General features: G+C 32.4%; 1 protein-coding gene across 4 annotated transcripts in view; it reads left to right on the forward strand.

Moving 5' to 3' along the window:
* Epc2 (enhancer of polycomb 2) overlaps positions 1-15,296 on the forward strand; it is a 137,337-nt gene that overhangs the window by 50,016 nt on the left and 72,025 nt on the right. The window lies entirely within an intron of this gene.

Raw genomic sequence — 15,296 nt, forward strand, 5'->3', positions numbered from 1 at the left:
ATTCTGAAATATCACCAGATTTAAGACTGATTTTTAAGATTAACTGTTTTCCATTATTTCTAAGATACATGTTTTTTATTTTTTAAAGATGAAAAGTGGGATTGCATCTTGAATTACTGTTGTCCAGGATTGGTCTTATTCTTCAAAAGAGAACTTGCATTGTTTCTGCTTGGAATTTAGGGACATTACTAACCTGAGACCACTTGAAAGTCTTTGTTTCATTCATTTATTTATTTTTGGACTATAGTGTTGACTTTAATTCAGTCAACAGACCTGCTTGGAGTTCATTTCTCAGGGCAAGATTTTATTTCTCTCTCCTTCTACCTAAGGACAAGTTGGGAAATAAAAAGTTCTTCACTGTCCCATTTTGTATGGCTGGTTTACTACTTTATCTTACAAAGAGGGCATAGTTTTATGCAATAATATTCCATTCTATTAAGCTTCTTAATATTAAGATTCAAGCATAAAGCCCCTCGCCCTTATGGTACATACAGTAATGATCCTTCTTGTAATTGATGGCAGTTTAGATTAATAGAATTTATTAGTAGTCAGATTCTTTAGTATGAATATAAGGTCCTTTTTGATTTGTTTCCCTCCTTCTTTATCTCTGGTTATTTTTCCCTTCCCTCTGTGCTATAGGGAGTTACTGAAAATTACTCCCATTTGCCTTATTTCACATTTCATACTTTCTTGCATGTGCTATTTAAGTCTTCCTTTCCTTCATATAACTCATTTAAGATTCAACTATCTTATGAAGCTTTTTTTTTATTCTACTGGTCATTGCTTATTACTGTATCTTATACATACCACTGTTACAGAATTCATCACACAAATTATTTGTAAGAATTCTTTCTTTTCTTTAGATTGTAAGAGATCAGGGATTATTATATACAAAGTGCTTGGCTTATAGATGCTTAATAAATAGTATGTTTGTTGACTGATTTGTTTAAAAAAAAAGCCTTTTGGTTGTAGAGAGATTTTTCAGAGACTTTTTGATTCAAGAAAAACACAAATGCAAAACTTATTTATGTGATTTGTTTCTTGTGTATTCTTTGACTTGTGTTCCTTTGTCTTAGTGAATTACCTTTACCTTTGACTCAGTTAAGAAGGAGACATCTGTTCATAATGAGAATTTTAAGAAATTATCTTAAGCCAAAGTATTAGTTCTTTTGTATTTTACTAGTAATAAAGCTAGACAGCAGGATCATTTATAAAAATCCATTCTAGGAAATCAAGAGTCAAAAATTAGGTGTATCTCATCTGGTTGGGGCCCGTTGGATACAATAAGCAGTAATCTTGTGTTGGTTTTTTCATTTCATTTTATTCTATTATTGTAAAAAAAATGGAATAAAAATAATAGAAAATTATCTTATTTTTAAAAGTTTGTCATCATGTACTAAGCATTGTATACACAATATACTGGTTATTAAATTCTGCCTTTTCAATTTTGTATTTCAAGTTTCTCAGGTTTTTATATGTGTTTTTACGTGTGTGTATATGCTTCCATCAAATCCACAGTTTGCTTCTTATATGCCTATGATTAGACTTAAGGTTATGTGTACTAAATTTTAAGCTCACATTTTTATTGAGGTTTTTAAATGAAAGTTTAAATTTTTTTTTAAACTAAATTATTGCCAATTCCTTAAATATAAGGAATTTTAGAAAATAGCACCTTGGATTTTTTTTTCTTCCTTTAATGAAAGATTTGTCTAGCTAGGAAAAAAAATTAAAAATTGTCACAGTAGAGTGGCCTTGTTTATGTTTTTCACATTGCTTGCCTGGGCTTTAGCAGAAATCTCCTTATTTAGTTTTGGTATCTTTAGTTCATCATTTATGCTGCCACTGTTGTGACTACCCATTTCACAATTTTTCAACAACTCTCGTTTACCTAGGATAGATTTTACCACCTTTGTGTGATGTATGAAATCTTTGTGTCTTTCCAGTCATGTTTCCCTTTGTGTTCTTCCATTAAGGTACTAACCATTTTGAAACGAATAGTTTCAGATTTTTTTTTTTTTTCCTTCTCTAGATTTTAAGCTCCTGAGGAGCAGGAGCTCTTATTTAGTTTAGTATTTTCATTACTCAATACAGTCTCACACTGTTCTCAGTATACTCCCCTCCCCCCATTTCTCTATCCCTTCCTGCTTTAAGCTACAACAATAATGAGCTTTTTGCAGCTCTTCAACTTACACTTAGTTTTTCATTTCTTCACAAGCCCTTTACTTCTTACTTTTGCACAGGTTAAATAGAACCTGCTTCCAGAATAATCTTTAGAAACCTTATTTTGACTCCTTTAAGCAGAATTCTTAGCACTGTTTACCTCAAGGCCTTCTGTGTCATTTACACTTGTCATTATGGCATTGACTATTTTCAGTTGTGATAGTCTTCTATTGCATTATAAAGCTCTAGTAGAACTCACCAAGAGCTAGGACTTTTTTGGAGAAAAAAAAAATCTTTTCATTTCACTGCCTAGTATAGTACATGTGGTTATATATGCAATTAACTATTTACTGGATAAATAAATGAATTAATGAATTGATTAAAGGTAAAACCATACACATCATGGTATTTTTTAGATATAAATCTTGTAGCACTTAAAATTATATTGTCAAAAATAAGGTTAAAATTATTAGTGCATACAGTAAAATTGAAGGACCCTAATATGTTGCATCCAGGTTAGGAGAGGTGAATTCTCTTATTCAACAACACTCATTTTAGAGCAAATAGTTGGGAGCAAAATGATTTCAGTCTGGTATGGTTATGAGATAAATATTTTTGGTTTTTTGTCTCCTTTTCAGTACCAGTTTCTCATAATCTCTATACTGGTATTTTGGGGGAATTTATTTAATCATAGAACACTGGATTATTCTTATCAGGTTGGAAGCATCTTGAAGGCTTATAGTCTCTGATATCCCAAAATTCTCATACTCTTCCAGACTTAGGCTGATTCGTGTTTTATATATCATTGAACACATCTACTCTAGTACCTCAACCTAAGTGTTACAATTCTTTCATTTCTTTTGGAGTTTAGTAACTACTTTAAATTCAGTATCCAACCTTTTCTCCTTGAGGAAAATGACTTACTTTTAGTAAACTATTTAACCTCCTGTTAACCCCCTTTAAAAATGTTACAGTATCTTAAAGTTGGCATTAAGTATCAGAATTTTAGAACATGAAGGAACTTGAGATATTGGTTTACAAAATTTTTTCTAACTTTGGAAATAATTAAATGGTTCTTTGTAGTAGTGTTCTTGTTTCTTTTATTAAAGGTTTATTTCCTCTTCTAATTGCATCCCACCTACAAATACAAATGAGTATATTGCCTCATCTGCTGGATTAAAAGAAAGTAAAATTCAGGAGAAGGAGTGGGTTGGGTAATTCCTTGTTATCCATCAGAAAGGAAAGGAACATTACTTTACACCTAGTATTCTTCAGGTTGGCTCCTTTTTCAATCAGATAAAGCTGATCATTATTAAGTCTACAGTGGAAAAAGAGGAAAATTGCACTTATTCAATGTAGTGAATCTGTATATTCAGCTATTTTCAGCAAGAGTGCAATACATGTCAGCTTCACAGCTGACTTTTATGTCACTATCCTTGGAATTTCCTTTTATATCCCCTCCATCATAGATCCTTTGCCTAGGGGTGGGCAAATATGGTTTGATTAGAAAGAATGGGGAATGATCCAAATATTTGGTTAAAAAGAGATGAAAAGACAAAATATGAGTATTGTTTTGTTTATACAGTAAAACTTATTGGTGAAAAGAATGTATTCTGGGAACATCATTCTCTTTTAAAAATATCACTGGATGTATAGTAAGAAATCATTTTGGGCACAAATCTCATGAAATTATTTTAGACATTCAATACTAGAAAAAATGATGCCATGAATACAGAATAAGATTGTATCAATTTGTGGAAAACACATTCCAGGTGAAGCTGGATTGCAGGTTGAGGTTAAAGGACTGATTAGTAGTACAGTGAACAAGGCCAGACAGTGAGGGCAACCCACTTGCAGATCATCTGGCCCTAACGATCTTCCTCACTTCTGGGGTTAAAACTGTTACCACTTACTATCTTTAGACAAAGCTCAGTATGGTGCTAAGACTGAAGTAGTAAAGCAGGATCTGGGTGGCTGATAATTTAGAAAGAAGAAGGGGCCTGCAGCCCCAAGAGATATTGCATGATAAAATGATGCCCAACACTTGGGGGGAAAGTAAAATAATCATTTAGTAGCCTGACTGAGATGAGGGGGAAAAAAAAAAAGTCTGAGTTCAAGCAGAGTTCTCCTTCAACCTGTGTGTAGTTTTGTGTGTCTAAAGTTAAAAAATGGTATCTGTAGTGACTTTGAGTAAAATGCAGCATAATAGATTAAAGACCATGGTCAAAGAAATCTGGGAGAAAGTAAACAGGTAAATTTGCTGCATAGTGGCTGTATATTTTAAAGATGGTAGAATTAATAGACAAAGCATGAAAGTAGGATCGGTCATAAGGTGCCTGTTTCTTGATATGGAAGGAAGCACTTAGAACCTTCCTCTGGGGACTTCCAAAGAAAATACTGTGATATAACTCAGCACATCTGGCTGTACTAGTAAAAGTTCCTAGAAATAGGGCTTTGGCATATTCACCTAGCAACTAGCGTCTCCATGGAAGATTCTCCAATGACACCACACTGGCCTGAGAATTAACACCTTTAAACATCTTGTCTGTCTCCCATAAAAAACTAAAAGATATTTGTCTTCCCATCTTACCTGGTAATATAATTCTGTGGGTTGCCTACTTTATAAAAATGTTCTCTCATATGCTTACTTTCTGAAAATGTTAATAGTTAAGGCCAATTTTTTTTTTTTGCCATAGCTTTGAGTAAAACATAGTGAAACTGCTATATACTTGACTTCCATCTCCAGTTCCTGTCAGTGTTTTATATAAATTTTGTATGTACTAGGCAGACAGTCCTCAAAGGAATGTTATGAGGCAACTAATATTTTAATCCCCATTTTGAACTTAAAATTACATAGAGTCAGGTTTAACCTGTCTTTGAAGATAATCTCACAACCCTAATGAAGGAGGCTGAAATTGGGAAAGGATTGTGCGACAATTGATGATTTCTAAATCTCCCATTAAGCTATATGCTTGGCAAAAAAGATAAGGTTTACTTTGAATTAAATGAATTGGACTGCATAGGACCTTGTTTGGGTGGCTTTAATTTTTATCCATCTCTTTAAGAAAAAAAAATGCTAGTTACTATACCTCTCATGGAGTTGAAAAACCTTAAGAAAGGGGATCTCGCCCCCAAATAGTTTTGGGCTTTTGTGTTTTGTTTTTTCGGGGCAGGGGATGGTTATTGGGGATTGAATCAAGAGCCTTGCACCTGCTAATAAGCAAGTACTCCATGACTGAGCTACATTCCCCCAGGCCTAAAAGAGTTGATTTTTATTACTGACTTAAGAGTCTTCTTTGTTTCTCTCATAGAAGCCTAAGAATGTTTATTTGTATTTTGAGAAATACAAATAAACATATTATATTTTCCTTATATATAAACATATAAGGAAAAATGAATTATTAATTACAGAAGAAACTCTACTAATCCCATCTCCCAAAGATGCCCAACACAGATAAAAGTTGTGTTTTTCCCCCTTCTTTACAAATATATATTACATTGTGTGTGTGTGTGTTTAAGAGTGTATGTGTGTGCTTGTGACTTTTTTGATAGTAAAGAAAAGTAAGCATAATTTTCAAAGCTATAAAATATTGCAAGAAATTAGTTTCATGTTCTTCTTTATTTGGCATGAATCTATAAAAAGGCCAGTACTGAAGGTTTATTTATTTTTTAAAACTCATCTGCATTTGTTACTGTTTAAAGCAAAATGTTGACTTGGGCACTACATATTTCCATTCACAAGCCTTATTGAATTACTTTTTGAATAGCTTTGTAACACACCTAAGGGAGGAGGTTTAACCTTTATTTTTTACAATAATTTTAGATTTACAAAGAAAAAAGGCAATGTAGTTTCCATATGCTACCCACTACACACATACACACACTTTTCCCTACTATTAATTAATGTCTTGCATTTAGTTGATACATTTGTTATAGTTAATAATAATGATACCTTATTATTAACTGAAGTCCATAGTTTACAGTATGCTTTTGGTTATGCAGTTTTATGGATTATGAAAGCTCATAACATCATGGACCAGTCACTATTACAGTATCTTACATAATAGTTTTTACAATTATGAAAACTTTTGTCTTGCATTTCACCAATTTATCCTTTTGAATCCTTCACAACCACTAATATTTTTGCTCTCTTTAATTTTTCCTTTTCCAGAATATTATATAGTTAGAATAGTATAAAGCATATCCTTTTCAATTGGCTATTTATGAATGTGCATCTGAGGTGGTTTTATATTTTTTTTATTGTTTAATAGCTCATTTGTTTTTATCATTGAATAATGTTCCATTGTATGGATGTGCTACAACTTGTTTATCCCTTCATCTATTGAATGATATCTTGGTTCTGTTCTAAACATTTATGTATGGTTTTATATGATGAATTTTCAACTCATTTAGGTATATACCTAGGACAACTGTGTTCCAAAGCGACTGTACTATTTTGTATTCCCACTGACCAAAGAAGTGCTTTTGGCCGGCATCCTTACCCCAGGACTTGGCATCTCAATTTTTTGGTTTTGGCTGTTCTAATACATGTGAAGTGTTATCTCGTTACTTTAACTTGTCATTCCCTAATGACTTAGGATGTTGAGCACTTTTTCATATGATCAACTTTTATCTTCTTTAGTGAAGTGTCAGTTTAACTCTTTTATCCATTTCTTATTGAGTTGTATTTTTTTCTGTTTTAGACGTTTTTTATAGATCTATGTTTTGCATGTTTTCTGCCTCTTCAAGGGTTGTCTTTTCAGTTCCTGTCTTAGACAGAGTAGTTTTTAATGAAGTATAGTTTGCCAATATTTTAAAATGAATTATGCTTTTGGTATTGTTTTTAAAAGCTCATCACAGACCCAAGATTACTGAGATTTTCTCGTGTGTTCTAAGTTTTATAAACTGCATTTTACTTTTATGTCTACAATCCATTTTAAGTCAAATTCTGTAGACGGTAAAAGTTCTGGGTCTATAGATTTCATTTTTTTATATATATAGATCAATGTCCAAGTATTCTAGAATCCATTATTGCAGATTTTTTGTTTCATTGGATTCCCTTTGCTCTTTTGTAAAAGTTCAGTTGATAGACTAGGGATATAGCTCAGTGGTCAAGCACTTGCCTAGTATGCATGAGGCCCTGAGTTTAATCCTCAGTACCGCCCCCCCACCCCGCAAAAAAATCAGGTTACTGTATTTATTTGGATCTCTTTCTGGGCTCTCTATTCTGTCCCATTCATCTTCTGTCTCTTTCATCAATATCAATTATGCTGTCTTGATTACTGTAGATTCATAGTAAATCTTGAAGTCAAATAATATATCTTTTGCCTTTGTTCCTCTTCACTTGTGTTCTTTTCTGGATCTCTTTCCATAGAAAATGTAGAATCTTTTCATTTATATCTACAAAATAAACTTACTGGAATTTTTTTTATTGGTATTTTGTTGTATTTATAGATCACTTTGGAAAGAATTGACATTTTAATGGTATTAAGTCTTCTATTCATGAGAGTAAAATATCTCTGTATTTAGATATTTTTTATCAATTTTAACCTTTTTCTTATATAGATCTTATGCATATTTTATTTGATTTATTATGAAGTTTCTTTTTTTGGTTCTAATGTAAATGGTATTGTATTATGTTTTTAATTTCAAATTTCGAATGTTCATTGTTTGTCTGATTATACTCAACTAATTCCAGAATTTTTTTGTCAATTCTTTGGGATATTTTACATTGTTCTGAAATCTGTGAACAAAGTAGTTTCATTTCTTTTTTACCAATCTGTATATTTTTTTCTTTTTCTTGTCTTATTGCATTAGTAGCTAGGACTTACAAGATAGGATTTAGTAGAAGTTAATGAGAGGGAGCTTTGCCTTGTTCCCAATCTTAGTGGGGAAACATCTAGTTTTTTAAAATTACAACCTTAGCTATAGGATTGATATGATCATGTGATTTTTCTCATTGAGCCTCAGCAATGGATTACATTGATTTTCAAATGTTAAACACACCTTGCATCCTTGGAATAAATATCATTTGGGCTTAGTTACACAATTTAGTTGCTACTAATTTATTGAGAATTTTTGCATCTATGTTCACAAGAGGTATTATTCTGTGGTTTTCCTTTATTGTAGAGTCTTGCTGTAGCTTTGGTATTATGGTAATGCTGTTCACATGGAATGAGTGAGGAACTGTTCTCTTTGCTTCTACTTTCTGGGAGCAGTTAGAGAGGCGTTCTTAAAACTTCTTCCTTAAACCCCCTCTCTTCTTTACCAGATATTGAACTCAGGGGCACTTAACCACCGAGCCACATCTCCCATCCTATTTTATGTTTTATTAGAGACAGGGTCTTGCTGAGTTGCTTAAGGCTTTGCTAAGTTGCTGTGGCTGACTTTGAACTCACTATGCTACTACTTCAGCCTCCCGAGTCACTGGGATTAAATCTTTTAATCTCTTTATTTGTTATTAATTTATAAAGGTTTTCTATTTCTTCTTCAATCAGTTTTGGTATTTTGTGTTTTGTTCATTTCATGTAAATTATTAATTTGTGGACATAGAATTATTATCATAATACTTTTATCATTTTAATGTTCAGAGAACCAAAAGTGATGACTCTTTCACTTTTGAAGTAGTAATATGTCTTTTTTTGGTTAGCTGGGTTAGAGCTTTATCAGTAATATTGATCTTTTCAGAGAGCTAGATGGCTGGGTTTTGTTAACTGTTTTCTTTAGAGGTAAAGAAAGCGGAAGGATTTATGTTCGAGTAATGAGAATGAACATGTTCAGCACATTTCAAAAATTGCTTCACTTTTGTAGTGTTAAATTTTTTTAATGTTAACTGGTTTGGCTTTTATCATTCTAACAACAAAGTAGAAATTTAAAATTTCAGAATTTTGTGTTATTAAATTTATTCAATGTTAAAAATGGCTTTTGTTTGGGATTAGAAAATGAAAATTCACCTTTTCCTGTTTCCTTTTCCCTCACAAATACTGATAGACTAAGGGAATTTCAAAGCTGATAGAAACCTTATAAATTGTTTAGCTATTAGAATGAATTCCACACCCAGAGTCAAGGGACCTCATGGGACCTCCTCAACTCCATCTGAGGGCTAATATGTGAGTCTCTAGAACTGGGACCTAGGAATTTGAATTTTTAACAGGTTCTTCAGGTGATTTTAAAATAAGCTAGTCTCTTTAGTGGAACCCTATATAGAAGGCTCAATATGTTGATTTTACCAATCAGTAACAAAAACTAGGAAAATTAAATGACTTGTATAGGGAACACATCTGTTGGATGAAAGTGGTAAGTCCTTTAAGTCTACCCACTATCCCACACTTTCTGTGACTTTAAACAGCTAATTGTGTTAGGAATTGTACATGTTACACAAATTAAACACAGTTTCTCTTCATCTTAAGGCAGCCAAAAGTACCCCCAAATGAATTGCATGATTGGAGCACCCCCCCACCCCTGCTGCTTTTGTTACCATTTTAGCATATTTCTTAAAGGTCTACTAAATGTGGCCCCTCAGTGACTCCTAGTTTAATTATTAATGATTAATCTTTATTCCTAAAAATCCTTCTATCCTGTTTTTTCTCAACTACATGTTTCTATTCCTTTTTTGTTAGTTTGTTAGATTATAGGGCCATGTTTTTTTAAAATGTGTTCTGCAAAGCTCAAGTCACCTTGATGCTTGGGATGGTGAGAGCAGTTTTTTCAAAGGTGTGGTTTTAGTTACATTTTATCAGAATCACTTTTTTTTTTTTTAAAAGGAAACAAACATGGGGGAAGAGGAACAGATTCCAGGACCCTTATCTTTGAGGATATGGCCTGAAAAATCAATATGAAAGCATGAATTATATCAACTGGGAATGTAAAACGGTATAGCTGCTGTGGAAAACAATATAATAGTTCCTCAAAAAATTAAAAATAGAATTACCATGTGATCCAGCAATTCCACTTCTATGTATATACCCAAAAGAATGTGGTGTTAAATAGGTACTTGTGCACTCAGATTCATAGTAGCATTATTTACAGTAGATAAAACAGAATAAGCAGAATGCAGCACATATTTCCAATGGAATGTTATTAGGTCTTAGGAAGGAAGGCAGTTTTAAAATGTACTGTAACATAAATGATTCATGAAGACATTTGTTAAGTGAAATAAATCATTCACAAAAAGACAAATATGGTTTGATTTCAATTATATGAGCTATTAAGAGTAGTCAGAATAATAGAAAACAAAAACAAAAAAACAGGAGACTGCTGATTGCCAGGGATTACCAACAGAAAATTGGGGAGTTATTGTCTAATGGATATAGAGTTTTTGTTTTACGAGAATTACTGAGATAGATGGTGTATGTAATGGTTGTCCAACATTATGTTTATTTAATACCACTGAACAGTACACTTAAATGGTTAACAGGATAAATTTTATGTGTTTTTTAACACAATAAAGAAAATGAAAAGAAAAACATGCATTGAAAGAATACACTCAAATGTGAGAATCCATGTTCCAAATTAGTTATAGTGATTGACAGTGCAGATTGTCATATAAAACGGATCCCAAACTCATTGATAAAGTCAACATTTTTACTTATTTTTTAACCTCTCAATCCTTCTCCCTTTCCTTTACTTCTTAATGAATGCCCCTTTTAGGAATTAGAACAACAACAGTGCTGTAAAATAAGCCCAGAAATGGGGTCAAATTAGCTTTACCTTTGTGGTCAGTGAAACTCTTAAGCTTGGGCTGTAGATATGATCAGTGTTAGAATGCTTGCCTAGCAAACCTGAGGTTCTGGGTTCAATCCCCAGTAGCAAAAAGAAAGAAAGCAAGCAAGCCTTAGGCTTCTAAACTGGACAACAGGCTACCAACTATGTCTTGGTGATCTTAGGGATTTTTGTGATTTCCCCCCACCTTGTTCTTTTATTTAGTTTAGGTTGTTTTGTTTTTTTTCCCCTTACCCAAAAGGTAAAAGAACCTCTTATACCCATCACCTCGCCTTAAAACATTTATTTATTTTATTTATTTATTCCTCATTTTTTTGGTAGTATATTTTTTAGGCAAAAATTCTTTTGAGATAATGACTTTTCTAAGCAGAGCCACAATACCATTATGATAGCAGAATTATTCTTTAATATCATCTAAGTTAGAAGGAACTTTGACCAAATAGAATATTCAGCATTAGAGCCTGTCTTTAGGTTCTAACCCTCAGATTAGATGTTTCACTCTATATATTTGCCACTGTACAGTTATTAAAAAAAAAAAAACTCTTAAAGAACTTTCCCTGCTTGCAATAAATTAGTGGTGATTAGTTTTAGATCCAGTATACACACATACTTTTTGAAGGCATGTAGTGAAGATGATTGATCGTTTATAGGAGTTTTAACTTGTGAACATTTACTAAACTATACCCTTCTTGGCCCCTGAAAATATCTTTAGTAGAAATAAGTTTGTAAAAACTTTTAAAATCTAATTATATTGGACTATATTAATATTATATAAAGTTTTTATTATGAAGTTTCATAAAAAGTAATGTCATTGGGTTACTCAACTGAATGGCATTGTAAAAGTAGGGTCTTGAGAAAGACAAATAATTAATCAAATGATAAAAAATTTTTCCTTCTAGTTTTCATTCATCATGAGTATTATTTTTAATTTAAAAGGTAGATTAGAGGCTTGAAGACTTTTGTCCTCTGAATTGAAAAAAAATCTACATTTTTGGCCCAAATACATGTTTGTTTGTGGTTATCATCAATGTGCATATATAGTTTTTTCATTAGTAAACTTTATTTTTTAGAGCAGTTTCAGGTTCACAGAAAAATTAAGTGGAAAATAATAGAGTTTTGAGTGCCTCATTTTTATTCTCTTTTCTAAAGTGAAAGCTTAGATTGCTTTTAGATTTTTCTTCTTTTCCAGCATATGCATTCAGTGATATGGATTTTCCTTAATGCTGCTTCCTCTGCATCCCAGAAATTTTGACAGGTTATTTTCTGTTTCATTTAGTTTGGACAATTTTAAATTTTCTTTTGAGATTTCTATTTGACCTATGTGTTATTTAGAAGTATGTTGTTTCGTATCCCAGTATTTGGTGATTGCCCAGCTATTTTTCCATTATTCATTTGTAACTTAATCCCATTCTGAGTTTAGAACATACTTTAAATGATTTTTGTTCTTTGTTAAGGTATGTTTTATGGTCCAGAATGTAGTTTATCTTGGTGAATGTGCTATGTGAGCTTGAGAAAATAATGTGTTTCTCTTTTGTTGTATGCAGCCTTTTATAAATGTCAATTAGATAATTTGACTGATGGTGCTGTCCAGTTTAAGAGTATTTTCTTACTGATTTTCTGCCTTCCACATTTATCCATTTGTGATAGAGGGTATTGAAGTCTCCAACTATGATAGTGGGTTCATCTGTTTCTCCTTGCAGTTCTGTCAATGTTTGCCTTACATGATTTGATGCTCTGTTATTTACAGATTGAAGATTGTTATGTCTTCTTGGAGTATAATGACATTATGTAATATGCCTCTTTATCCCTGATAACATTCCTTACTGTGAAATTTGCTCTGTCTGAAATGATTATAGCTAATTCCGGTTTTGTTTTGATTGATGTTAGTAGGGTATGTCTTGCACTATCCCTTTAATTTATATGTCTTTATATATAAAAAGTAATTCTTACAGACAAATAGTTGGGTCTTTTTTTTGACCCAGTCTCTTTTAATTGATATATTTTGACAATTAACACTTAAATTGGTCATTGAGATAGTTGTGTTCATATTTACCATAGTTGTTACTTACTGTTTTTTATTTGTTATCCTTGTTCATTGTTCCTGTTTTTGTCTTATATTTTTTCTGCTTTTTGTGGTTTTAAGAATTTTATGATCTAAATTTTCTTTCCTTTCTTAGCATATCAATTATTCTTTTTTTTAAGAGAGAGTGAGAGAGAGAGAGAGAATTTTTAATATTTATTTTTTAGTTCTCGGCGGACACAACATCTTTGTTGGTATGTGGTGCTGAGGATCGAACCCGGGTCGTACGGATGCCAGGCGAGCGCGCTACTGCTTGAGCCACATCCCCAGCCCAATTATTCTTCTTTATTACCTTTTTTAGTAGTTGCCCTAGAGTTCTCACTGTACCTTTTCAGTTAGTCCAAGTTCACTTACAAATAACACTATACCACTTAACAGGTTGTATAGTACCTTCTTATAAAAAAAATATTGTCAGTTCTTCCTTTCTGTTCTTTGTATGATTGTTGTCATTCATTACATGTATACACACGTATCATCCATCAATTGACAGGGATACTTTACTCAGAAGTGCACCATTAAGTAATTTGTCATTTTGAAAACAGCTTAAAGTCTATTTACATATATTGAGTATATTTACACATACCTGTGTGAACTAGGTCAATTATTATGCACTCTTTGTATAATCAAGAGATATGGAAAACATGAAATGTATAAAGTTGCAACAGACCTTGCCTAGCATACTTTTACAGTAAACTTTGTTTTGGCAGACATGGTAGGGAACACCTACAGTCCCCGCTACTAGGGAGGATGAGGCAGGAGAATCACAAATCAAAGCCAGCCTCAGCAGCTTAGTGAGGTCCTGTCTCAAATTAAAGGGGTATGGGTGTGGGGGCTGTTGATATATAGCTCTGTGTTATAGTACCCCAGGGTTCAGTCCACAGTAACCCCTGCCCCCAGACCCCATGATTTCTTTTTAGAAGTAGGAGAACATTTTTAAGAATGTAAAGTGAATACATAAACCAGTAACAGTCATTTATTACCATTACTAAGTATTTATGTGTTGTATATAATTGTATGTGCTATCTTTATGTGTTTAGCAATATAGTACATTTGTTTATACCAGCATCACCACAAACTCATGTGTTGCATTATGATGTTAATGACAGCTACACTCATTAAGTGATGGCTTTTTTGTTTTTAGCTGTTATTAATTTTATGGGACCACTGTTGGATATGCAGTGATACTGACTGAAACATTATGCAAGACATGACTTTGTGTGCATTTGTATGTGTGCATGTATGCATATTCATAAGTGAGATGCTCACATATGTAGGCATACATAATCAAATCCATTGTCAGTTGTTATTTTGAACAAATTGTTTTCTCTCAAATAATTGAGAAAAATAAGAGTTTTATGTTGCCTCCACATATTCTTTCAAAATTTCATGTAAGGAAGGTTTGCTGGCCATTACCTCAATTTTCATTTGTCTGAGAAAGTTTTTGTTTCTCCTGAACTTTTGAAGGATAGTTTCAAAAGGTACAAAATTTTAAGGTGAAGAATTTTAGGTTGGTAAGTTTTCTTAATATTTGAAATATTTTACTCCACTCCCTTCTTGCTTGCATGATTATTAAAGAAAATTGGTTGTAATTCTTATCTTTGGTAATATTTTTTTCCTTTTAAGATTTATTTTTATCTCTTAAGGTTTAATGTTTGAATATTTTTATCATATCTTTGTTTTTGATATCCTGAGGATTGAGCCCAGGACCCCTCACACATGGTAGGCAATTGCTCTACCATGTATCCCAACTCTTTTATCATATCTTTGAGTATGTTATCCCTAGGTGTAGTGTATTTTACCTTTATCCTGTTTTATGTTTGAGCTTCCTGGATCTGTGGCTTGGTGCCTGATACTCATTTTGGGGAAATTCTCAGTCACTGTTACTTCAAATAGTACTTCTCCTTCTGGTGAAATATTACTTCTTTTTCTAGTTTTCCCATATGCATTTTATATCTTTTGTAGTTATTGCACAGTTCTTGGAATTCTGTTCTGGTTTTTCTGGATTTTTTTCTCTTTGTTTTTTAGTTTGGGAAGTTCCCATTTTTATATCCCCAAATTTAGAGATTCTTTCCTTAACTGTGACCATTCTACTAATGAGCCCATCAAGTTTGATCTCTTGAAATTTCTTAAAATCAGTTCTGTCTGTTTTTGCATATTATGTACTTTATTCATGAAAGCTATAAGCATATTAGGTTTTTGTATTCCCTGGTCAGGAAAGTATAGCATTCTTATCATATCAGAACTGATATTCATATGTTTGTTTAGTTTCTCTTTAGAATATTTTTTAACTGTGCCTTATAATTTTCTCTTGAAAGGTGGACTTGATTTATTGGAT

Source organism: Ictidomys tridecemlineatus, chromosome 7, assembly GCF_052094955.1.
Source record: "Ictidomys tridecemlineatus isolate mIctTri1 chromosome 7, mIctTri1.hap1, whole genome shotgun sequence".
In the NCBI taxonomy this organism is placed as follows: Eukaryota; Metazoa; Chordata; class Mammalia; order Rodentia; family Sciuridae; genus Ictidomys; species Ictidomys tridecemlineatus.